Raw genomic sequence first — 24,595 nt, forward strand, 5'->3', positions numbered from 1 at the left:
GTGCCCAGGGTGATCCGCAAAGGCATTCTGTAATCCCACTGCTTAGCCTACATGGATATCTAGGTACTCCTGAAGGCAGGCAGGCAAGCCATCTGTCAGCAACCTATGAGGGCTACCCACTGAAGTAGGGAGACTCCAGTTACAAGATTCTCCATCATGAGGATAAAAAGTGGTTACAGTTGGAAAAGGAATCATCCATAGTAGAGGGGATGTCAATGCAGATTCCCCAGAAGAACTAACAAATATGATAATGAGAGAGCCAACATTGACATGCCAGAGGCATAGAGGGAGCCAGCGGGCAGCTGGCGTTAGGGAGAGAAACAATAATGCCCAAAGGAAGAGGGGACCACAAGCTATCACCAGTGATGGTCATTCATAAAAGCAGACATTAACACACACACACACACACACACACACACACACACACACCCCACCAGCTTCTGCAGCTGTGTGAACATAATGACCTGGGAAGAGAGAAGGGGCCAAGTTCAGACACCAGTATTCCTTTGGTCAGTGGGACTCTGCAGCTGCCTGGGAGCTCTGCCCAAATTCTGGGAAAGAGTCTTTGAAATGGACACTGACAGTATCCCAATTTGATTGAAATGAAACTGCTTTAAACTAGAAATGAGTGACAAAGGGAAGAGGGGTTCGAGACCGAAAAACAAATATGAAACCTATTCCACGCTTGAACATCACTATTGAAACTCTTAGATCATATCTACTACAATGTTCATAATTTTCAAAAACTTAAATTTGTATATCACATTTGAGTTTTCAAAGGCATTTAACATATTTTTATTCATTTTATCATCTCATCTATCGTGTAGGAAGAGCAATTGAGCTCATCCCTATTGAACTGATGCGAAGACTGAAATTTGCCAATGTCACACTGATAATATATCGCAGAAGTGAAACTAGGACCCAGTCTCACCTCAAATGGGCAATATTTTAAATGGGTAAACTGGCTTTAAATGAGTCAAACTGATCACATTGCCTGGAATTTCTAAAAAAAAAAAAAAAAAAAAGAAAGAAAGAAAAGAAAAATGAAACCAGCAGAATTTGTAAAGCTTATCCCATTTATCCCATTTGCCTTTAAGTAGTAGACTCTACCTGTAAGGTCTACCCATCTACTGATACCTATATGCTTATTAATAATATTTTATGCCCTGTACAATAGTGGGAAATCATGTTTATATATTAGAAAATGGCACAAAACATACTGATTAACTGTGACAGAAACTGACCAGAGGCAAATTATCTCTAAGAAGATAAAATCATTAAATCCACATCATCTCTGCAAATTAGCATGATTTTAAAATTTCAGACACTGGCCAAAGAAATTATAATAATTTCCCAAGTTTGAATTTATCTCCTTTGAAAAGGAAAGTAGTTGGAACTACTTCTAAGAAGGTCCTTCAGGAACCCTGAAGCTTAGCAAGTATATTTCCTCCTTCAAGGTCACTGCTAAATACTCCACTAATTAGTACTTTAACTTCACATTTTAAAAATTATCTCAATTTCACCTGACTTAGCTTGTTAGTTATGTCCAGTAGGTCAAACAATGGAATCTTACCCATTCTAAGTGCTCATTAATTCTTAAAAGAGTAAATGAATGAACGAATGAATATTCTGAGACTTTTATATGTGAAGAGCTTTGCAATTATTTGTTATGCTGGGAAGAATGAATTTTTAATCTTGACATCTCAATCAAATATATTTGTCATAGAGTCATTTATGACCACAACAACTGAAACAAGGCAAGACCCCTATTTGTGTAGTTGGGAAGAATGACAAAAATATTCTCAGAAATACTCAGAAGATTTCACTTGTCTCATTGGCTCAGAGGATGGCATCTTCTCACACCTAAGCCAATCACTGGCAAAAACAATGGAGTTACCATTAAACTGATGAATACTAACCAAATTTCATTCCAGAGTAAGGGTTAGCCACTCTCACTCAATTCTCTCATGATGTTCCTTACATTCTGAGGTACTAGCTGGAAGGCTGGACTTTGACCTGACTTAGATTGTTCCTTGGGCAGGAACCACTATGCCCTGTTGGTCTCTGAAGCATGAATTAGTGACTCGGTGGCTACTTCAAACTGTTCAGAAAGATATTTTTGGAGAAGGTAATATTTAAGCTAAATTCTGTATGATTAAATGGAGCCAGTGCTATATAGCGATCAGGGGATGGTCATTTCAGGTACAACACTGTTTTGCAAAGGGTCTAAAGAAGGACCAGGATTAGTATGTTAAAAAGAAACAGAAAAGCCCATTTAATTAAAAAGTAGTGGGCAAGGAGTAAAATGGTGAGCTGTAGTGGATGAAGTAAGTAGGCCATTTCCAGAATATGTAAACCAGGGTAAGGAATTAGGGTTGTATCCTAGTAGCAATGAGAAACTATAGGAGGATTTTAAACAGAGAAGGAATATAGTCGGATGTATGTTTTTAAGAAGTACCACTATGGATAGCAAGGTGTACAGCGTGGAAGAGGAGAGACCAGTTAGGAGGCTATTGCAGTAGTCGAGGCAAGAGATGGTGGTGCAGTAGTCCATGACAGGCGGTCGCACAAATGGCAAGATGGGGTTGACTCAAGATATACTCTGGAGGTAAAATAGGCAAGTCTTAAAGAATGGACATGAAGGAAGAGGTCAGAAAAATCTAAGATAACTCCCAGATTTGGGGGGCTTAAGTAAGCAGGGGGTCGCTGGTGCCATTTACTGTCATAAAGAAGCCTGGGAGATGGGAGATGGGTTGAGGGAGTGGGCCATCAAGAAGGTCTGGTCTTGTCCTGCTTAGTTCAGTATCTTTCTAAATAACCAGGCAGATAGGTCAAGCAGGTGGTTGAACATAGGAATGTAAAGATCCAGCAAAAGGTAAGCATCGAAAATCTAGTTTGGGTAGTCATGGGCGTTCCAAACTGGCCAGGTACCATTTGTGGTATAGACATGAGGTAGCAAAGAAGCTGATATTTCAGATGTCCTACAGTAAAACCACTGAAAGATTTCCTTTCCTTTTTTTTTTTTTTTTTTGAAAGATTTCCTTTCAAATGAGTACTCTCATGTTGGTTTTCTATCTCTTTTTTTCAAAACTCATTGTCCAAGAAACAACTATAAAGCGTGATGTCACGATTTGAGTTTTCCTAAGGAAATAACATGGATGGAACTGGAGGGTATTATGCTGAGTGAAGTAAGTCAGTCGGAGAAGGACAAACATTATATGTTCTCATTCATTTGGGGAATATAAATAATAGTGAAAGGGAATATAAGGGAAGGGAGAAGAAATGTGTGGGAAATATCAGAAAGGGAGACAGAACGTAAAGACTGCTAACTCTGGGAAACGAACTAGGGGTGGTAGAAGGGGAGGAGGGCGGGGGGTGGGAGTGAATGGGTGACGGGCACTGGGGGTTATTCTGTATGTTAGTAAATTGAACACCAATAAAAAATAAATTAAAAAAAAAAGAAATAATAATTCTAGCAAATACTAAGAGCACTCAAGTTTCATAAAATCACTGAGTGAAGAGATTTGTCTACAATGAAATCACTGGCAATAATTCCTTTGTTAAATACAAAGCGTGAGGAGTATATCATAGGAATACCAACTACATGTTTATATGATGTTTTATATGCCTGGAATTTTGAAATCTCAACTTTAGAGAAGAAATTATAATCCAGAATTTTTTTTTTTTGCACATACCAAAGGGCTGTTTACAAGATTTACTTAGTGCTTTACTCTGACACGCTCAAGGGGCTATATAGTAAATGCTAAACCGGGAGAACTAGTAAATGGCCTTGTAAGAACAAGAAAACAGTAAACAGAAGACACAGAAGAGTGATTTAGGGAACAAGTGAAGGTAGAAAGAGTAAGTAATAGCAAAATCAGACCCTAGGCAAAAGGTAAAAGGCTTTTCAGGATGCTCTATACCACAAAGTATCTGGGCAGGAGTGGGGTGGGACAGGGAGTGGGGGTGGGAATTAATGGGTTTTTTAAGATTTTGTGCACTATCCCAACACCTTATCACAGCTCTCCCTCCTCCCTCCACCCACCCTCCCACACACACCTAACATCACTTCTATGTTTAAGTTAGTGTTGACAAAATCTAAGATTCAAATTATTAGCTACTCCTTGTTTTTAGCAAATTCTCAAAGTAGTTTAGCTTAAAAAAAAAAAGACCTCGAAGCACACTTCATTTCAAGTACCTTTCTGTTGTCTGAAACCTGAAAAATTCAACAGCAACCTAAAAGTTTAGGTACCTTGTACCTCTGTTCAAAAGACTGCAAAGGCTTGATAATTTTGTGCTAGAGGGTTTCTCATTATTGGGGATCCTCTGTTATACCCCACCCATGCCTGCAAGCACCAGATGCATGCTCAAAGGCCATGCCTGGTTTTATGTAGCAGAGACAAACCATATTAGGGTTTAGGTCACTGTCTATCTAAATATGCCCATAGTTGTTGTTTTTTTTTAACTTGTGCACATATCATATTAATCAAAAGTGATGAGAACTGAGATGGGTGATATTTGAAAAACTAAAAACAAAAAAACTGCCCTTGGCTTAAGACCATCCAGCTCTAATGACTGACTTGTAGACAGATGTGGTTCCGCTATGGATGATTACATTTTTCACAGGGAGACAAGAGCGTCCTCTAAGAAGCTCACTCTTTGCAGATTGTGTTTCAAGTGCTTTCCATGTAAATTATGGATATACGGGAATAAGATAAAGTGAAGCTGGGGAAGCTATTGCACCTAGTAAAATCTCTTGTCTTAGTATAGGGAGCAGGTATTTTCCATTAATTTAGTTCGTTGCTTGGAACAGTTACAATCTTTTCACTCCACAGATAAAGGGGATTTCATTTTTTAATTCTATCTTTCCAAATGGTCTAAGAAAGTCTATCTTTGATTTTTTTTCTCTAAACTTATCTCACTTTGGTTGATATATTCTGATTAACATACTGATGTACTCTTGGGATATCAGAAACCTAGTGTATTTTTCCTTTAGCTGTTTGATGATAATTAATATTTTTGCTATCATTTGCTCCATATTCTATAAAAAAGAATTGTATGACTTCTTCAAGAGTAAAATTGAATAGTTAATTGTTTCATTGACCTTTATTAACTGCTCATTTTCCTCCTTAATTAGATTATTATTCATAGATGGCCTTAAATGCATTGATTGAAGATTTTCAATGGTTTAAGAAAGGTTTAAATTGCCTAAGGAAAATAAAGATGCATTTCTATGATTGCAGAAGCTCATGAAATATGTGATTATTTCTGTGATTGCAGATGCTCATGAAATATGATTATCTGATATGAATGTTTATTACACACAAAAAGCTAAACAAAGTAATTTATTGACTTAACTATTGTTTCTTTCCACATTCAGTTTTTCCAAATGTTCGCACTATCTTTTAAGGGTGTGTGGACAAATTATCCTGCAATTCTAACCTAGACAGAAGGAAAGACTCACCCTCAATTCTATAATGTCATTTTGCTATTGTAAATAAGGAGAAATAACTAGATAACTGAGACACCCAGTCAAATTAAGCCATTTTGTCATTGATTTCCCAATTCTAAGTGTACAGAAGTCACATGTTCTTGCTTTCATTCTGACTAGACATCAGTTGTCAATTTCAATGCATTTCTTTTTAAATAATGTTTGCTCTTTTAATAACTTAATTCTTCAGATTAGATGTTTCTCCTTGGGTATTTAGGAGCTCATTTACTTGGTTTTATCAAGAAACCTCTGCTAGCAGAGAAATTAGGAAGAACTGATCAAAAAATTCAATGAAGATCTTGTCCCAAAATATGAGGAAATGCTAGCCCTGGGACCACTATGCAAATTAATGGAGTTGTTTCAATTTTGTTGTTAGCATTCTTCTAAGTAAGAATTACATGACAATTTTACAGTATTCAAATATAATAAAATTTCATCAAAATCATATCCTGGTGCCAAAAACAAACAAACAAACAAAAACAATTAAATGGTGAAATTTAAATATAAAATGCAATTTCAGTATTTTTCTTTAAAAGAAAGCACTCAGAGTTGTTAATGTCCCAGACACCATTAAAAAGGGGTCAAATTCCAGTAAACAATAGAAACAATTAGGGAAAGTTCAAAAACGTTTTGTCTTTATTCATACTATCTTTCTGGCCTAGGATATTCTCCATTCTTCTGTCTGCATGTTGTGGGTTGTATTGTGCCCCTCTAACCACACTCCACCCCCTCACAAAAAAAAAAAAAAAAATACATTCAAATTCTTACTCCCAGTGCTTGTGAATATGACCTTATTTGGAAATAAATTCTTTGTGGATGTAATCAAGCTAAGATGAGACCATACCAGATGATGTACCCTACTCCATCATACTGGTTAGGAGCAGGGTACCACCTGAACTCGTATGACCAGTGTACTTATGAGAAGAGGACACATTCACTGGGAAATTGGCCGGTGAAGACAGAGGCAGAGATGGGAGTTAGGCAGCTACAAAGCTTAGAGTGCCGGGATTGCTGGGAGCCACAAGAAGCTAGGAGAGAGGTGTGGAACAGATTCTCCTTCAGATTCCCCATCGTATCAATCCTGCCGACATCATGATTTAGGACTTCTGGCCTTACAAACTACTAGAGAATAAATTTCTGTTGTTTTAGCCCAACCTATGTGTGGTACTTTGATATCACAGTCCTAGGAGACTAATACATCACATGCCTGAATTTCAGTGAAGACACAGTTCAAATACCAGTTCCGGGATTGCTGGGTGGCGCAGCGGTTTGGCGCCTGCCTTTGGCCCAGGGCGCGATCCTGGAGACCCGGGATCGAATCCCACATCGGGCTCCCGGTGCATGGAGCCTGCTTCTCCCTCTGCCTGTGTCTCTGCCTCCCTCTCTCTCTCTCTCTCTCTGTGTGACTATCATAAATAAATTTAAAAAAAATAAAAAATACCAGTTCCTCCAAGGCACAGTCCTGACTAGTGCAGTTCACACTCATTTTCTCTTTCTATGCATACCAAGGCATTACATCATATAATTTAGGAATAAATAATATCTCTCCAGATAAGGTGTACACCACTTGTAGCTCAATGTAATTCTTCTTCTGAACTACACACATGGCCCTAAGAATAGCCTGATTCTTGCCTCATCTGAACACCTAGGAGTGGACTTCATACACAATATGAATTAGCAAATATAGTTGATCCTTAGGCAACATAGGTTTGAACTATGCAGGTCCACTTAGACAGGGATTTTTTACAGTACAGTACTGTAAATGTATTATCTTTTCTTGTGATTTTTCTTTTTTTTTAACTTTTTTTTTTAATTTTTATTTATTTATGATAGTCACACACAGAGAGAGAGAGAGAGGCAGAGACATAGGCAGAGGGAGAAGCAGGCTCCATGCACCAGGAGCCCGACGTGGGATTCGATCCCGGGTCTCCAGGATCGCGCCCTGGGCCAAAGGCAGGCGCCAAACCGCTGCGCCAGCCAGGGATCCCTCTTGTGATTTTTTCTTAATAACATTTTCTCTTCTCTAGCTTGCTCTAATGTAAGAATAGAGTATATAATACATGTAACATTCAAAATACGTGATAAGTGTTTATGTCGTTGACAAGACTTCTCAAAAGTAGACTAGTAACAGTTAAATTTTTGGAAAGTCAAAAATTATACACAGATTCCTGACTGCATGAGGGTTGGAAAGCCTAACCCCTGGGTTGTTCCAAGGTCAAGTGTGCTGTTCTTGTTGACTGACAGGTGCATACCACCAGACAGGTGGTTAGCATAGATAAGTATAAACTAATAAAATAAATCTACTTTTCTTTTCCCAACTAAGTATACAGAAATTATAGTTATTTACTTGCTCAGCTAACAATCTATAATTCATTAAAGACCATTTTCACCTATGTATGTGTACACTGAAGTTGAAATTTTGTATTAGCTTCATCTAAAGATGAACACATTCTTTTGTTAGGCACTCAAAATTACAGGCCACACACAAAGGAACTTATAAAGTTCTAAAACTCTTAAGAAAAAAAATAAATAAAAAATAAGAAAAAAATAAAAATAAAACTCGAGTTAAAATAATAAAATAATAATTAAATTATTGAATAATTACTCTTTCTCAGTCTATGTTCTAAATGTATTTTCTCAGTCTATTATTCTAAATGTATAATTTAATCCTCTCAACACTCCAATGCAGTAGGTCTTATTACTACCCTAATTTCTTAAGATGAAGAAATTAAGGCATAAAGCAGTTAAAACTATCTTGCCTAAAATTTCAGAGGTACTATGTAACAGAAGCAGTTGCAAAGGATACATCTGAATTCAAAATGGACTGAGAAAACCATGTTTTCTCCTGGTTTTAATAAATTTCATATATAGAACCATGATTTATTTCATGGAAAAGTATTTAATAGAAAAATTAGGGCAGCCCCGGTGGCCCAGTGCTTTAGCGCCGCCTTCAGCCCAGGGCGTGATCCTGGAGACCCAGGATCGAGTCCCACATCGGGCTCCCCGCATGGAGCCTGCTTCTCCTCTGCCTGTGTGTGTCTCTCTCTCTCTTTCTCTCTCTCTCGAATAAATAAAATTTAAAAAAAAAAAAAGAAAAATTAGAGAGATTGCTCATTATCCTACTGGAGTTACAAATAACAAAATGAACAGAAACAAAAATACCAAACACAATCAAACACATAAATGAGTTTTTATGCTAAATTACTGTATATATGATGACTGAAATACCATGTGCTAATAGTTCTTGATGTCTCATTTAAACTTCTCATAAAGTTGGTGACTTAGTTTAAAGACATGTGAGGAAAAAAAAAAAAAGACATGTTAGAATAATTAGAATTAAAGGAGAAATCTTGGGACGCCTGGGTGGCTCAGTGGTTGAGCGCCTGTCTTTGGCCCAGAGCATGATCCTGGAGACCCGGGATTGAGTCCCTCATTGGGCTCCCTGCATGGAGCCTGCTTCTCCCTCTGCTTGTGTCTCTGCCTTTCTCTGTGTGTGTGTCTTTCATGAGTAAATATATTAAAAATCTTTAAGAGAAATAAATAATAAATAATGGAGAAACCTTCAGCCTGTTTAGAAAGCCACACATTGTAAAACTCTTTATTCAAATGCACTTATAAGCATTATGTGAGTTATCTGTTCTTTAAAGCAGACACATAATGAATAATACTCATTTTGATTACTGTCTACATTTAAATTAATACTATCAATAGTAAATATGCATACAAAACCTTGTAGTTTAAAAAGACCATCATATGCATTATCCTATTTATTTATCAAAGGACTGGCATGGTACCAAAGTCCAGGAAGCTGGTAAGATCACCACTCTATATATGTAGAAACTAAGTTTCAGAGGTTAAATGTTCTGCTCAAAGTCAAGAGTCTATCAGATATGTTTTAAGTCTTATGATGCTTCTTTCTATTAATTAAACTCAGATTTTTAATTGGTTCAAACTTGGTGCTGTCTTCCTTTTCTCTTCACTATTAAACCAGATTAGTGAGATGCCACATAATATGCTTATATACCCTGTAAAGCTCAATCACTTCTCATTTTTAAAAGAAAAAATTGGTTTAGGAAGACAACAATTGAATTGTATGACCCCGAGATCAGTAAAGAGCTCTATATTAGTTGTTAAAATGGTCTCATTAAATAATAAACACTTAAGTTTAATTTAGATCTTTAATCACACTAAAGGGCACCATAAACTTGCACATGAGATTACTAAATCAAGATGAGGAATGAAATCCAATTTAGTCTTCAAGCGTCATGTCTAATAAAACCATTTACATTAGCTAAACTTTTCAGGAGTAGCTGCATTTTAAAGATGCTCCAGCTCTGTATTGAGAATTACATTTTCTAGCTGGAGTCAAGCTTTCCAATTTTCTATTGACTACTTCTCCCAAAAACCCCATACCAATTTATTACCACAAAATGAGGAAGAGGTTGAGGAGGGGAAATATTAGCATATATTATTCAGAAATAAATAAAACAAAACATTCTAAATATTTCTAAATATTTTACTTATAAATGTATAACACTTTATTTAAAGCTAGGCTACTAAAATTGTTTAAAAGTTCAATGGTCCATATATCAAAAAAAATTCTCAACATGTCAAAGATTTAAATGTAAAAACTGGATTCATACAAGTACTAGACCAAAAAAAAAAAAATAGATAAAAATTTATTTTTTTTATTTTATTTAAAAAATAAAATAAAATAAAAATAAAAAAGATAAAAATTTATTGACTCTTGGAATGGGAAAGGGCTTTCCGTGGATGGTTCATAAGAAAGTAGTAGGGAAGGAATCTGACTATGAGATTAACAGATGTGATCCTTGCTCATTGCTGTAGCTCCATTATTAAGCAGAGTCCCTAGCACGTAATAAAGTACTAAACCCATAAATACTCACTGTTGCTAAAAAAAATAATAAAGAAATATTGTAATACATACAATACCCAAAATATTAGTGTCCATAATTTACAAAACATTCCTATCAATCAATAAAAATGTGTTACTTTTTTGGGGTTCACACATTTCTACTATAGAATAACATTCATTTAAGAGCTAAAATTAGGGATGCCTGCGTGGCTCAGTGGTTGAGTATCTGCCTTTGGCTCAGGGCGTGATCCTGGGGGTCCCAGGATCGAGTCCCACATCGGGCTCCCTGCATGGAGCCTCTTCTCCCTCTGTCTGTGTCTCTGCCTCTCTCTCTGTGTCTCTCATGAATAAATAAATAAAATCTTTTTTTAAAAAAAAGAGCTAAAATTATGTATTTCTATAATAAAAATTTTTTTCTGCTAACACTTTAAATGTTTTAGAACACTTATTTATCTATTTATTTATTTTAGAACACTTTTTTAAATAATCGTCACACATCATATCATCATAATCTTAGCATTTTATACTTTGGGGGTCACCTGGATATCTCAGCCCATTGAGCCTCCAACTCTTGATTTTGGCGCGGGTTATAATCTCAGGGTGGTGGGATCCCACCCCACTTCTTGGCTCCATACTCAGCAGGAAGTCTGCTTGAGACTCTCTCTTTCCCTCTCCCTCTGCCTCTCCCTCCCACTTACACGCATGCACACTCTCTAGCTCCCATATAAGTAAATAAATATTTTTTAAAAAGAATTTTATACTTTGGGCTCTTAATTAATATTTTGAATATGTAGATAATATTTGAGAACATGTAGTTTTTATTATATCCGACAGAAAAATATAGGTCTATGAAAAACACTACAAGAAAATTTGTTCCTTAGATTTAAAATTAAGGAGGATATTTATATTTACTGTCTGTGTTACTTTTCTACTGATATTTTAAAAGTCTCAGATATATATGTTTCACTATGCACCTCAAATGTAACTTTTCAATATTTTTGTAGTTTACAACGCAAATAGCTTCCCTGTTGAATTTGGCTCTCTTCTCCAGTTTCTCAGAAAGCTTCACATAGTTGGTCCTTTTGATTCTATTTTTGGCCTTTATTAATATGACCTGGCACAGAAACTAGCTTTTGGTCTCTTTAATTCTGTTTCCAACTACCATAAAAGATTTTCTCTTGATAGTTCTTTGTTTAAATTTTTATTACCCTTCATTCATTAATTCCCCATGGAGATTTCCCATGGTTCAAAGGTACCAATGTAACAGACTTATCAAAGATGTCATTATCCTAAAGTATCTGCTCTTGATCTCTGTCATTTGGCTTGCTTCTGGCTGATTTCTCTCATTATGGCCTGTTACTCAAAGTGAACACAATGAGCTTTTGTAAACATTCTCTGAAACCAGAAAGAAGAAACAATGTTCTTAGTTAAGAAATACACACAATTTCTCTATGTTAAATCTAAAAACTCAAGTATCTTCCTGTTGACTATTCATTTTAATAATTCCAAGAATGAAGCAGTCACCAAGTAGTTTACAACATCAAAAAGTGATATAGTAATTTGTCCACCCTAAGCAAAAAATTCCTGAAGTTCTCCATTTCTTTCTATATAAATTGTAAAATTAACGATCCCCAACTTCATTTCGATGATTCCCTATGACCCTGAAATCTATTGAGAGATGACGGAGATGGAACCTAACAGGGACAGTCTTCAATTGCCTTGTGTACGTTTCCCAGATGAACTGAATCTTTGGGTTTGGTAGAACTACAGTTTGAAAACTTCACCTACAGAAAGTGGGTGATTTTTCTCTGAAATAATTTGTACACAAATGTCATTCTTTAGGACCTTTAGGTGTCTCCGATAGCATTCAATAAATACCTCCTTTTTAATTAAAAGATATATTTTTTTTTAGTCATTAGGTCACTTTCACAGGGAATCTCAGAGTAGATTCTCATTATCTCAGGCTTTGGGTCCCCAAGATTTCCCTGGACTGTGCTTATGCCAGTATTATCAATGCTCAAGCAAGAATGGCCTTTAAAATAAAAGGTAAAATAATTTCTATAGTGTGCATACAGATGCTGGAGAAAACTACATAATCTTAAAAATCCTTAAAAGCAAGCAGAGATATGGTAGCGGTGAAATAAATTATAGTTCAAGGTTACTTCAAGAAGAGCCCTGCTCCTCCTCTAAGTATCTACTCTATTCACCCAACTAAATGACATCTGAAATTCTAAAAATCATATTCATTCCTTTGGTGTAACTTGATAAAATATCAATAGCCCTGAGCATATTGCAAAATTTTATCAATCGTTTTATCTTTAATTTGAAAAGGTTCCAGAATTATTCCCAAGAGCAAATTTTAATAAGAAAGTAGGAAGACAAAAAAGAAGGGGTGGGGAGAGACAGAGTCTAAAGCAGTTTGAACAATTCCAAACTTTTGATAACTAACTCTCAAAGCACAGAGTTGAGTCAACTCATATGTCAGGAACCAACAGTACAATCAAAAGTTCTGAAATGAATTTCCATGTAGAATGCAAAGTTTACTAAAGGAAAAGTAATAAAACATGTTAATTTGATTACATATTATTAAATTTGAATACTAACTGCAACAATTATTTAGGACTTAGGTAAGTAAAAGACTAATTTTTTTTTCTAAGAGATTATTTTACCAATGATATTAGAATTGCTGGTGCATGGTGACCATGAAAAAGGACACTAACTTTTAGCCACTTTTGTTATTTTTGAATCCTCTAAAGACAAGGCGTCCCTTTATAGCCTACATACAGAGTGGTCCACTCCCACAGCCTTATTCTTGAGAAGTTCAAATTTTGTAGCTTGTCATCACTTTTATATCTCTCACATAAAGTACAAATTGAGAGGGCACTTCCAGGAAAATGGTGGAGTAGGAGTATGCTAAACTCACTTCATCCTACAGATACAACTACATAACACTCCTATCAGTGCACATAACCCAGAAAACAACATGAAGGCTAACAGAACAAACTCTACAACTAAGAGAAGAGGCCACGTTGAAGGGCAGAGACGCAGTGGGGAGCTAAATCCAAGGGTCTGGCCACTGGAGGGAGGGAGCTACAGGCACAGAGAGGGGTCAGAAACAGACGATCACACTGGGGAGCCTGCACAGGGAAGATGAATCCCCATAGCATTTGGCTTTGAAAATCACAGGGGCCAAACTTCCTGAGTCCTTACAACTAGCAGAAATTAAAGCCTGGAGCATTAAAATCAGTGGCCTGGCTCTGGGAGAGCCTGGAGGGCAATAAGAAGCTGAATTCCTGCCTTAAAGAAACAGCACAGCAAGCAGCAATTTGAAAAAATGCCTGGGGCACATGGAAGGGAGAGTTAATTACTAATCTTAGAGTTGGCTGAGGAATTTCTCCAGGAACAAAGGAGTTGGCAAATGCCTTTTCACTCTCCTCACCTCACCTCACACTGCTGCCTGTGGGATCCAGGGCAGGGCTGGCATTCACTACCTAATTTCTTTATTCCATGAGCCCCAACCCCTCCAATGAGGCCTGCCTCAGTCCTGTCAGTGGAGGTCTTCTCTCCCAGGACACTGGTGCAAACCTTGCCAACACCACATCTCCTGAACTCCAGTCCCCCCGATCTCTCATGCAGGATACAGGCACCTTGTTAAAATTGCATCCCTGCCTGTGCACACTTTGCCAAGGGGCCTCAGCAGGCTGGGCCTCTGCAGTGCCCACACTCCTCCTGAGGAAGAGTACCCATGCCACTTTGTTAAAAGAGCCCTGCCCACTACTTTCAAGAGCAAGAGATGTAGCTGACTTTCCTAACACAGAAACAGACACAGAAAGTTAGGCAAAATAAGGAGAAGAGTGTGTCCCAAATGAAAGAATAGCACAAAGAGACCTAAGCAAAGGGAGATAAGTAATATACCCCCGATAGAGAATTTAAAGTAATAATCCTAAAGATACTCACTGGACTTGAGAAAAGAGTGGAAAACATCAGTGAGACCCTTAAGACACAGATAAAAAAGGACTATTCAGAGATGAAGAACACAACAATCGAAATTAAAAATACAACTGATGGAATAAATAGCAGGCTAGAGAAAGCAGAGGAATGAAATTAATGATGTGGAAGACAGAATTACAAAGTAATCAAGCTGAGCAAGTAAGAGAAAAAAATATGCAAAATGAGAATAGAGTTAGAGAACTCAGTGACTCTATCAAATGTAATAACATTTGCATTATAGGGATCCCAGAAAAAGAAGAGAAAGTAAAGGAGGCAGAAAATTTATTTGAAGAAGTAATAGCTGGATATTTCCCAAATCTGGAGAAGAAAACAGATATCCACATCCAGGAGGCACAGAGAGTCCCCAGCAAAGTCAACCCAAGGAGATCCACACCAAGACACACAGTAATTAAAATGGTAAAAGTAGTGATAAAGAAAAAAAAATGTTAAAGCAGCAATAGAAAAGAAGACACTTACACACAAGGGAAACCCCATAAGGCTAATCAATGGATTTTTTTCAGCAGAAATTGTGCAGGCCAGAAGAGAATGGCATGATATATTCAAAGTGCTGAAAAGGAAACATCTGCAGCTAATACTCTATTCAGCAGGCAATCATTCAGAATAGGGAGATAAAGAATTTTGCAGGCAAACAAAAACTAAAAGGGTTCGTGACCACTAAACCCTACAGGAAATTTTTTTTTTCCCTACAGGAAATATTAAAGGAGACTCTTTGAATGGAAAGAAAAGACCATAAGTGAGAGTATAAAAAGTAGAAAACACAAAAGCAGTAAAAAGAAGTATATCTGTAAAAATTTGCCAAGGGATTCACAGAATAAAAGGGTGTGAAATATGACACCATATACCTAAAGTATGGGGGGAAGAGGAATAAAGAATAGGTTTAAATTTAGCAACTATCAACTTCATATAGACTGCTATATGCAGAAGATGTTATATATGAACCAAATGGTAACCACAAATCAAAAATCCTTAATAGATATGCAAAGAATAAAGAGAAAGGAATCCAAGTACATCACTAAAAAAACCCAGAAAATCATAAAAGAAAGCAAGAAAGAATCAAACAAAAACTACAAAAACAACCATTAAACAAGTATCAAAATGGCAATAAATACATATTTATCAATAATTACTTTTTTTCAAACAAACAATAGTTTACATAGTGATAGGATACAATTTGGAAAAAATAGGTAAATACCTAAACACATATAACCCACCCTAACTGAAGCGCAAAGAAATAGACATTTTGAAATGTCTCACATAAATATGTAATCACTGAACCAACCTACTGGTGCAGAAGTATAGTAACAGAGAAGAATCATTTCCCTGATAAAACACGTCTATTGTTCAGGCAGTAGTGATGTTTACACAGTGATAGGATACAAGCACAGCACCTTCATGCAGCGTACATATGCCTGCGATCCCTTTTAAGCCCAGCTTCATTCTCCAATGCCACCTCTTTGAGTTATACCTGATTTAATTACCAGTTTTCGTCCAAATTCACTAGGGAATGAGAAAATTCTGCTTTTGTTTCTTAGCCAGGAACACCTTGATCCTAAGAGTCTTATGAGAAGATATGACAAGGAGACACATCTCTTTGCCTACAAGCGACTCATTCCAGACCTGAGAATATGTGCAGACTGAAAGTGAAGGTAGGGGATGGAGAAACATTTATCATACAAATGGATATCAAAAGAAAGCCAGGGCAGCAATACTTATATCAGACAAAACAGATTTTAAAACAAAGACTGTAACAAGAGACAAAGGACAGTATTTAATAATAAAAGGGACAATCCAACAAGAAGATACAACAATAGTAAATATTTATGCATCCAACACGGGAGCACCCAAATACATAAAGATAATAAAAAACCAAAGGAACTAATATAAATAGCAATACAATCATAGTAGGGAACTTTAATACCCCACCTACAACAATGGGCAGATCATCCAAACAGAAAATCAACAAGAAAACAGTGAATGACACACTGACCAGATGGATTTAACAGATACTCAGAACACTCTATGCTAAATAACAGACTACACATTCTTTTCAGGTGCTATGGAACATTCTCCAGAATAGATTACATTAGGCAGCAAAAAAAGTATCAACAATTTCAAAAGAACTGAAGTCACAACATGCATCTTTTCTAACCACAATGCTGTGAAACTGGAAATCAAACACAATTAAGTGTGGAAAGAGCATAAATACATGGAGGTTACATAACATGCTACTAAACAATTTTTAGGTCACCCAAAAATAAAAGAAATAAAATATTATGTGGAAACAAATGAAAATTAAAATATAATGGTCCAAATCTTTGGGATGCAGCAAAAGTGGTTCTACCAGGAAAGTTGATAGCAATACAGATCTACCTCAAGAAGCAAGAAAAATCTCAAATAAACAACCTGACCTTACATCTAAAGGAGATAGAAAAAGAACAAACAAAATCCAAAACCAGCAGAAGGAAGGAAATAATAAAGATTATAACAGAAATAAATTATATAGAATCTAAAAAAAAAAAAAAACCAATAGAACAGATCAATGAAACCAAGTGCTGATTCTTTGAAAGTTCAACAAATTTGATAAAACTCCAGCCAGAGTCACCAGAGAGGATTCAAATAAACAAAATCACAAATGAAAGAGGAGAAAGAACAACTAACACCACAGAAATACAAACAAGTGTAAGAGCATATGATGAAACATTATATGTCAAGAAATCGGACAACTTGGAAAAAATAGGTAAATACCTAAACACATATAACCCACCCTAACTGAAGCGCAAAGAAATAGACATTTTGAAAAGACCAATTACCAGCAATGAAATTGAATCAGTAACAAAAGTTCAGGACCAGATGGCTTCACAGGTGAATTCTACCAAACATTTAAAGAATAATTAACACTTACTCTTCTCAAACTATTCCAAAAAATAGAAGAGGAAGAAATACTTCCAAATTCATTCTAAAGGGCCAGTATTACTCTGATACCAAAACCAGATGAAGAGACCACAGATAAAGAGAACTATAGGCCAATATCTCTGATAGAGATGCAAAATTCCCTAACAAAATACTAGCAAACCAAATCCAACAACACATTCAAAAAAAGCATTCATCATGATCAAGGGGAATTTGTTCCTCAGATGCAAGCGTGGTTCAATATTCTCAAATCAATTCATGTGATACATCACATCAGCAAGAGAAAGAATAGAACTATATGATCATTTCAACAGATGCATAAAAAGCATACATTCATGATAAAAACCCTCAACAAAGTAGGTTTAGAGGGAACATACCACAACATAATAAAGACCTTATATGAAAAACCCACAGCCGGCATCATACTCAATGGTGAAAAACTGAGGACTTTCCCGCTAAGGTCAAGTATAAGACAACGGTGTCCACTCTCATCACTTTTATTCAACAAAGTACTAGAACTCTTAGCCACAATAATCAGACTAAATAAATAAATAAATAAATAAATAAAAAATAGCTAGCATCCAGATTGGTAAGGATCAAGTAAATCTTTCACTTTGTACAGATGAAATAATACTATATATAGAAAACCCTAAAGACTCTACCAAAAAACTACTAGAACTCATAAATGAATTCAGTAACATGATAGGACATAAAATTAATGTACAGGAATCTGTTGCATTTCTATACACTAGCAATAAAGTAGCAGAAAGAGAAATTAAGAAAACGATCCCATTTACAATTTCCCTAAAAATAATAAAATACCTATGAACAAGCTTAATCAAAGACGTAAAAGACCTATACTCTGAAAACTATAAAACACGGATGAAAGAAATTGAAGACGACACAAAGAAATGGATGCCGTGTTCATGGATTAGAAGAACAAATACTGTTAAAATGTCTACTAACCAAAGCAATATACACATTCAAAGCAATCCCTATTGGGGCGCCTGGGTGGCTCAGCTGGTTAAGTATCCAACTCTTGGTTTGGGCTCAGGTCATGATCTCAGGGTCGTGGGATTGAGCCCTCCATCAGGCTCCATGCTTGGCACAGAGACTGAAACCATAAAAATCCCACAAGAGAGCACAGGCAGTAATTTCTTTGACATCGGCCATAGCAATTTCTTTCTAGATACGTCTCCTTAGACAAAGAAAATTAAAGCACAAATAAAATATTGGGACTACATCAAAATAAAAAGCTTCTGCACAATGAAGGAAACAATCAACAAAACTAAAAGGTAACCTACTGAGTGGCAAAAGATTTGCAAATGACATATCCAATAAAGGATTAGCATCCAAAACATAATAAAGAACTTTTACAACTCAACACCCAAAAATAAATAATCCAATTAAAATGGGCAGAAGACACAAACGAGACATCCAGATGGCCGACAGATACATGAAAAGATGCTCAATGTCACTCAGCATGAGGGAAATGCAAATCAAAACTGCAATGTGATATCACCTTACACCTGGCAGCATGGCTAAAATCAAAACCATATAAAAAACAAGGGTCAGTGAGGATGTGGAGAAAAAGGAATCCTCTTGTACTGTTGGTAAAAATGCAGCCACTATGGAAAATAATAACGAGTTTCCTCAAAAAGCTAAAAATAGAACTACCCTAGGATCCAGTAATCACATTACTATTTACCCAAAAAATACAAAAACACTATTTCAAAGGTATACATCCTCCCCTATGTTTTCTGCAGCATAATAGCCAAATTATGGAACCAGACCAAGTATCCACTGGTAGATGAATGGATAAAAAAAGAGATTTTTGGAATGGAATACTATTTAGCCATAAAAAAAGAATGGAATCTTGCCATTTGTAATGACGTGGTTAGAGCTAGAGTATAATGCTAAGCAGTTTAAGCCAGAGAAAGACAAATACCACATGATTTCACTCCTGCAGAATTTAAGAAACTAACAAATGAGCAAAGGGGGGAAAAAAGGACAGAGAAAGAAGCAAACCGAGAAACAGACTCCTAACTACTGAGAACAAACTGATGCTTACCAGAGGGGCGGTGGTAGGGGGTTGTGTAAAATAGGTGATAGGGATTAAATGGTATACTTGTCATGATGCACACCGAGTAATGTACGGAATTATTAAACCACTTTATTGTACACCTTAAACTAACATAAGACTGAATCCTAACTATACTGGAATTAAAATTAAAAACTTAATTTTAAAAACATACAAATTGCAACTTAGGTAATGGTCTTCCATTTTAGTCATTGATTCAAAATATTGTCCATGACAAGCCTGGGATAGTTGTGGTTGATAAAGAAAATTCATTTAAGCCAGAATTTGGACCAAAAATCCAGAAGCACTCTACTGGCTGGATTGTGTATATAGCACATAATGTAAATTTGTTCCAAGAAGACATGGCCACAATCGTGTTTTTGGTGATAATACTCTTGCAAATATTTCAGATTGTACATGATATTTTCTTGATATGACCAAAAAGGAAGTATCTTGCTGAAACACATGTAAACTTAATCTTACAATCAGTCTAATGGCAGTGCCAACTAATGTCAAAAAAAAATTAATTTAGGCAAAATGTAAAATGTACCAGCAGAGTTAAGTAAAAAGAACAGATCATGCTCTTTGACAGAATATAAACATAATTTTAACGATTTTAATTTGAGCTCTCTAAAGTATTTTGTATGAATTTTTGCTTGCTACTAATAATTTTAGGTAAAGCTGATTAGAAAAACCAAATAAATCTAAATTTATCTTATAATAAGATTTTAATATTGTTTTTGTTTTTGGAGGGAAAAAAAAATGTCCTAAATCAAAACAGCATGTAAGTATGCAACAAAAGTGACATTCCACTAAAATAAAAAGAAAGTAGAAGAGAGATATTTTTATGAGTAGGAAAGAAAGATTTCTATGTAAAAAATTCCAATACCAATTTCTAGAGACTGTTTTCTGGGTCTTAATCAAAGCACAGGTTTCATTCTTTATAATATTCTAGCATTGGAAAATATGAAAAGAAGATCTTTAAAGGCTGTATGGCTCTAGATATTGATTTCAGAAATGATGAAATTACAATGTGAGTGGTAATGATTTATATGATCATGTTAAAGTATTTTATTCAATAAAGATAACATCATATGTGAACACATTTCAAGGCTTGAGCATGTTATGTAAAAAACACAGGTCATTTCCAAATGCTTTAAGAATTTCAGTGACAATTTCAAATACAATTGCGTGAGCAGAGGATCCACTTAGTAAATTGAGTAGAACCAGAAAGGGAAAGAAAAAGAGGAAAAAAAGGAAAAAATAATAATAATCAGTAATGTTTCTATGAATTGGGATAATAAGAGATAAGGCTGTTCTCCAAAAGGGTTCAAAGGTAGGAAACACTTCCTCTTGGAATGAAGGTATTTTGCCCCACACCAGGGACCCCAACCCTGAGGGCTGGCACCAGAAAGGCAAGCCCCAATACATCTGGTCTTGCAAATCTATAGGGAATAAGACCAGGAGAATCATAGAACTGTAGAGAACAGAGATCCCAGTCTCAAAGGGTTCATGAGCAAACTCATTCCCCCCGAGGTCCAGCACAAAAGCAACAGAATGTTACTAGACCATAAGTAAGGGGGACACACTAATTTCAAAGTGGATATCAAAGAGGCAGGAAACAACAGAGACTTTAATAGAAATGCTAGATGCTAATTGTGCGATCTCATCCTAATCGCTGATGACAATGGGTGTCATCGTTAGTGCTCACCCTCTAGCCTACACTGGAAGGCATGCTCAGGCCACCCTGTGTCAAAACTTGTGTGCGTGTGTCTGTGTGTGTGTGTACACATATAACATTAGTATCTGTATATACATATATATACGTATATAATATAAAATATTAGTCATAAAAAAGAATGAAATCTTGTCTTTTGTAACAACATGGATGGACCTAGACGGTATTATGCTAAGTGAAATAAGTCAGACAGAGAAAGACAAATACCATATATTTCTCTTATATATGTAATATAAAAACAAAACAAATGAACTAACAAAACAGAAATAAACTCATAGAAGCAGACAACAAACAAGAGGTTGACAGAGGGGAGGGGGATGGAGGATAGGTAAGACAGGTGAAGAGAATGAAGAGGTACAAGCTTCCAGTTATAAAATAAGTAATTCCAGAATACCAGAATGTATTATATAGCATATGGGGATATAGCCAATAAATATTGTAATAACTTTATATGGTGACATGATAACTAAATAGATCACAGTGATCATTTTGTAAGGTGTCAGAATACTGAATCACTATCTTATACATCTGAAACTAATATAATATTGTATGCCAATTATAATTCAATTTTAAAAAAGAATTTTCCTTCTGAAAATACCTAAGATAAAGGATCTTTGAAAGGAGGCAAAAGGGATGCCTGGTGGCTCAGTGGTTGAGCGTCTACCTTCGTCTCAGGGCGTGATCCTGGGTTCCCAGGATCAAGTCCCACATCAGGTTCCTTGTATGGAGCCTGCTTCTCCCTCTGCCTGTGTCTCTCCCTCTCTCTGTGTGTGTCTCTCATGAATAAATAAATAAAATCTTTAAAAAAAAAAAAAAAAAAGGAGGCAAAAAAAAAAAAATTTCAATCCACTAGATGAGAAATACTTCCCCAAACTGAGGTAATGGCAATGGAGAACATGAAGGAAGTATACTGACGTTTAAGAGAAAGAAGCAATAGAATTTGATAGTTGGTAGTACATAAACCAAAGAAGGTGAGTTTGACTCCTTATTTCTGACTTGAGGGACTTGGGTGGGTGGTAGTTCCACTTACGAAAGTAGAGACTAAAGAGAAGTTGGAACTCAATTAACAATAACTTTATTTGGGGCACTTGGGTGGCTCAGTCAGTTGAGTATCCAACTCTGGATTTCAGCTCAAGTCATGATCTCAGTGCCATGAGATCAAGCCCCACATCGGGTTCCGTGCTCAGTGCAGAGTCTTCCTGAGATACTCTCCCTTTGCCCCTCCGCCCCCGACTCCCACATTCTTTCTCTCAAAGAAAAAATAATAACTTGATTTTAAGGAAATCTCAAGTTTTATTTTGCCCTTCTTTTTCAACTAAATTTCCAATATTGTTTACATCACTCATTTAATTGAACAGTCATTGAAGTGTCAGCCAAATCTTTATGCTGGGACTCCACAGGGAGCATCTCAAAATATGTAGGGTGAAATATCTGTGGATCTGGGGACTCGAGTTGCTGTCAACAACAGGACTGTCCCAGTTAAAAAAATAAAAATAAAAACCTGCTCTTACTTTTCTTTTTCCATAACATACATATTTAGGGTCCAAACATAATCACATTCCTTATGTGAAAGGATTCTAGGTAAAAAAAATCCTTCGATCACAATTACTTACTTCTCTACACTGTCATAAACTTGCAATGGTTTTGGCAGAATGCTGAATTTTCCAAGCAATAAAGCCAAAAGTTTACTAAACATGAAGATGCCAACTGTTTTTCTTCCTTTGTTGATTCTCCTCTTGAAACTAAACAGACCCTATTCCCTGAAACCTTGTTGTTACCACTCAGCTCTTTTCATGCCATACTTCATACCATATGCTTCTCTAGTAAGTTTATTCAATCATTTCAAAGGGCAACATCTATTCCTTTCCCTTCTGCTTAAAATCTTTGCACTCTATAAATTGATATGACAATCCAAGAACTAGAAAAAATAGCAATCAAAAATCCTCTACAAAAGAATCAAGATCATGGCAAGTAAATGAGAGTCTATATGTACTTGTACATTAAAACAATCAACTAGAGGAACAAAACTTGAAAAGAAGTGAGACAAATACCTGTTAATGATACATAAGAATAAATTTCGATCAATCCAGATAATTATTTCACATGAAAGACAATTAAAATTTCTCAAAACGAAGTAAAAGATCAATGTTTTAAGTATGATTTTGAACAAAAGAACAAGGCACAAAAATATTACATGTAGGGTAGTTCCATTTGCATATATTTTTTAAACCTCATTGCCTAGGAATGCAGACATACGTGGTTAAACAATATAAAGAAAAGCAAGGGCAAGTTGATCACAAAAGTCAGTAGAGTGTAGCTAAAACAGGGAATATGTGGGAGGAGCAGCCTCTTGAAAGCTGTAGATGTTCTAATGTTTGACCGAGGACATGTTATAGTTTTGTAAAATTCATTACACTATACTTTGATGTTATTTGCAATCATCCCTATGATTGTTATATCTCATAACATAAAGATAACTTTTAATTAAACAAATAAAACAAACAAGCATAGATATGTCCACTAAAGAACTTTTCTTTATAGGTTATCATCAACCTATGAAAAGCTCTTATCTGGCAAGTTTGCTAAAGCAATTTCACTGGAGTCATCCAAAAAAAAAAAAAAAATTAGATAAGGCCATGAGGGACAATATACAATAACACATAATGAGCCAAAGAGTTTTCCATCTTTCTGAAAAATATTTCTTACGTGACCATTTTTTTATTCATTCATGAGAGACACAGAGAGAAAGAGGCAGAGACACAGGCAGAGGGAGAAACAGGTTCCTCGAAGGGAGCCTGATGCAGGACTTGATCCCCGATTCCGGGATCACGCCCTGAGCCAAAGGGAGATGCTCAACTGCTGAGCCACCCAGGTTTCCCAATTTTTTTTATAGCTACATAAACATTTCTCAAAAAATAGGAAGCAAGATCTTGAAACTTTACAAAGTTGTATAATTCTCCAACAGTGAGTATGTCAAACTGCTCAATTCAATTACCTCAAAATTGCTAAATTTCAAGTTCCTAACCTGAAATTCCTCTGAAACAGAATATTTTTTTCCTAACTTATGTTAAAAGATATATAACATTTTACATATTTCCTATAAAATAGTGTTGTTGCAAGTTTAATCCATAATGTTTGTAGCTTTAGCATTTTCACTGCGCTCTGTATCACTGTATTTACAGTAATACACCCAATAAATCTAGAATTACTTCCATTAAAAAACTGAATTAGCAGTACCAGAAAAATATCATCTGTTGCTATAATAAATAAAAGTAAAATGAACTTTGAAACATAAATACTGAAAATAATTCTCAGTAAAAACAAAAGCAGACACCAAAGGTAGGATTGGCATGTTAGCTCACCCCTCCACCACTTCATGAGTCCCTCAGTGCCCACCAATCTACCCTAAATAGAACAGTTACAAATAAATAAATGAATAAATAAGCAAGAAGAAATGTGATTGCTACCCATCTTCAAGGAAAGACTCAC

General features: G+C 35.8%; 1 long non-coding RNA gene across 1 annotated transcript in view; it reads right to left on the reverse strand.

Moving 5' to 3' along the window:
• LOC140624195 (uncharacterized) overlaps positions 1-24,595 on the reverse strand; it is a 172,144-nt gene that overhangs the window by 57,726 nt on the left and 89,823 nt on the right. The window lies entirely within an intron of this gene.

This window comes from Canis lupus, chromosome 34 (genome assembly GCF_048164855.1).
Source record: "Canis lupus baileyi chromosome 34, mCanLup2.hap1, whole genome shotgun sequence".
Lineage (NCBI taxonomy): Eukaryota > Metazoa > Chordata > Mammalia > Carnivora > Canidae > Canis > Canis lupus.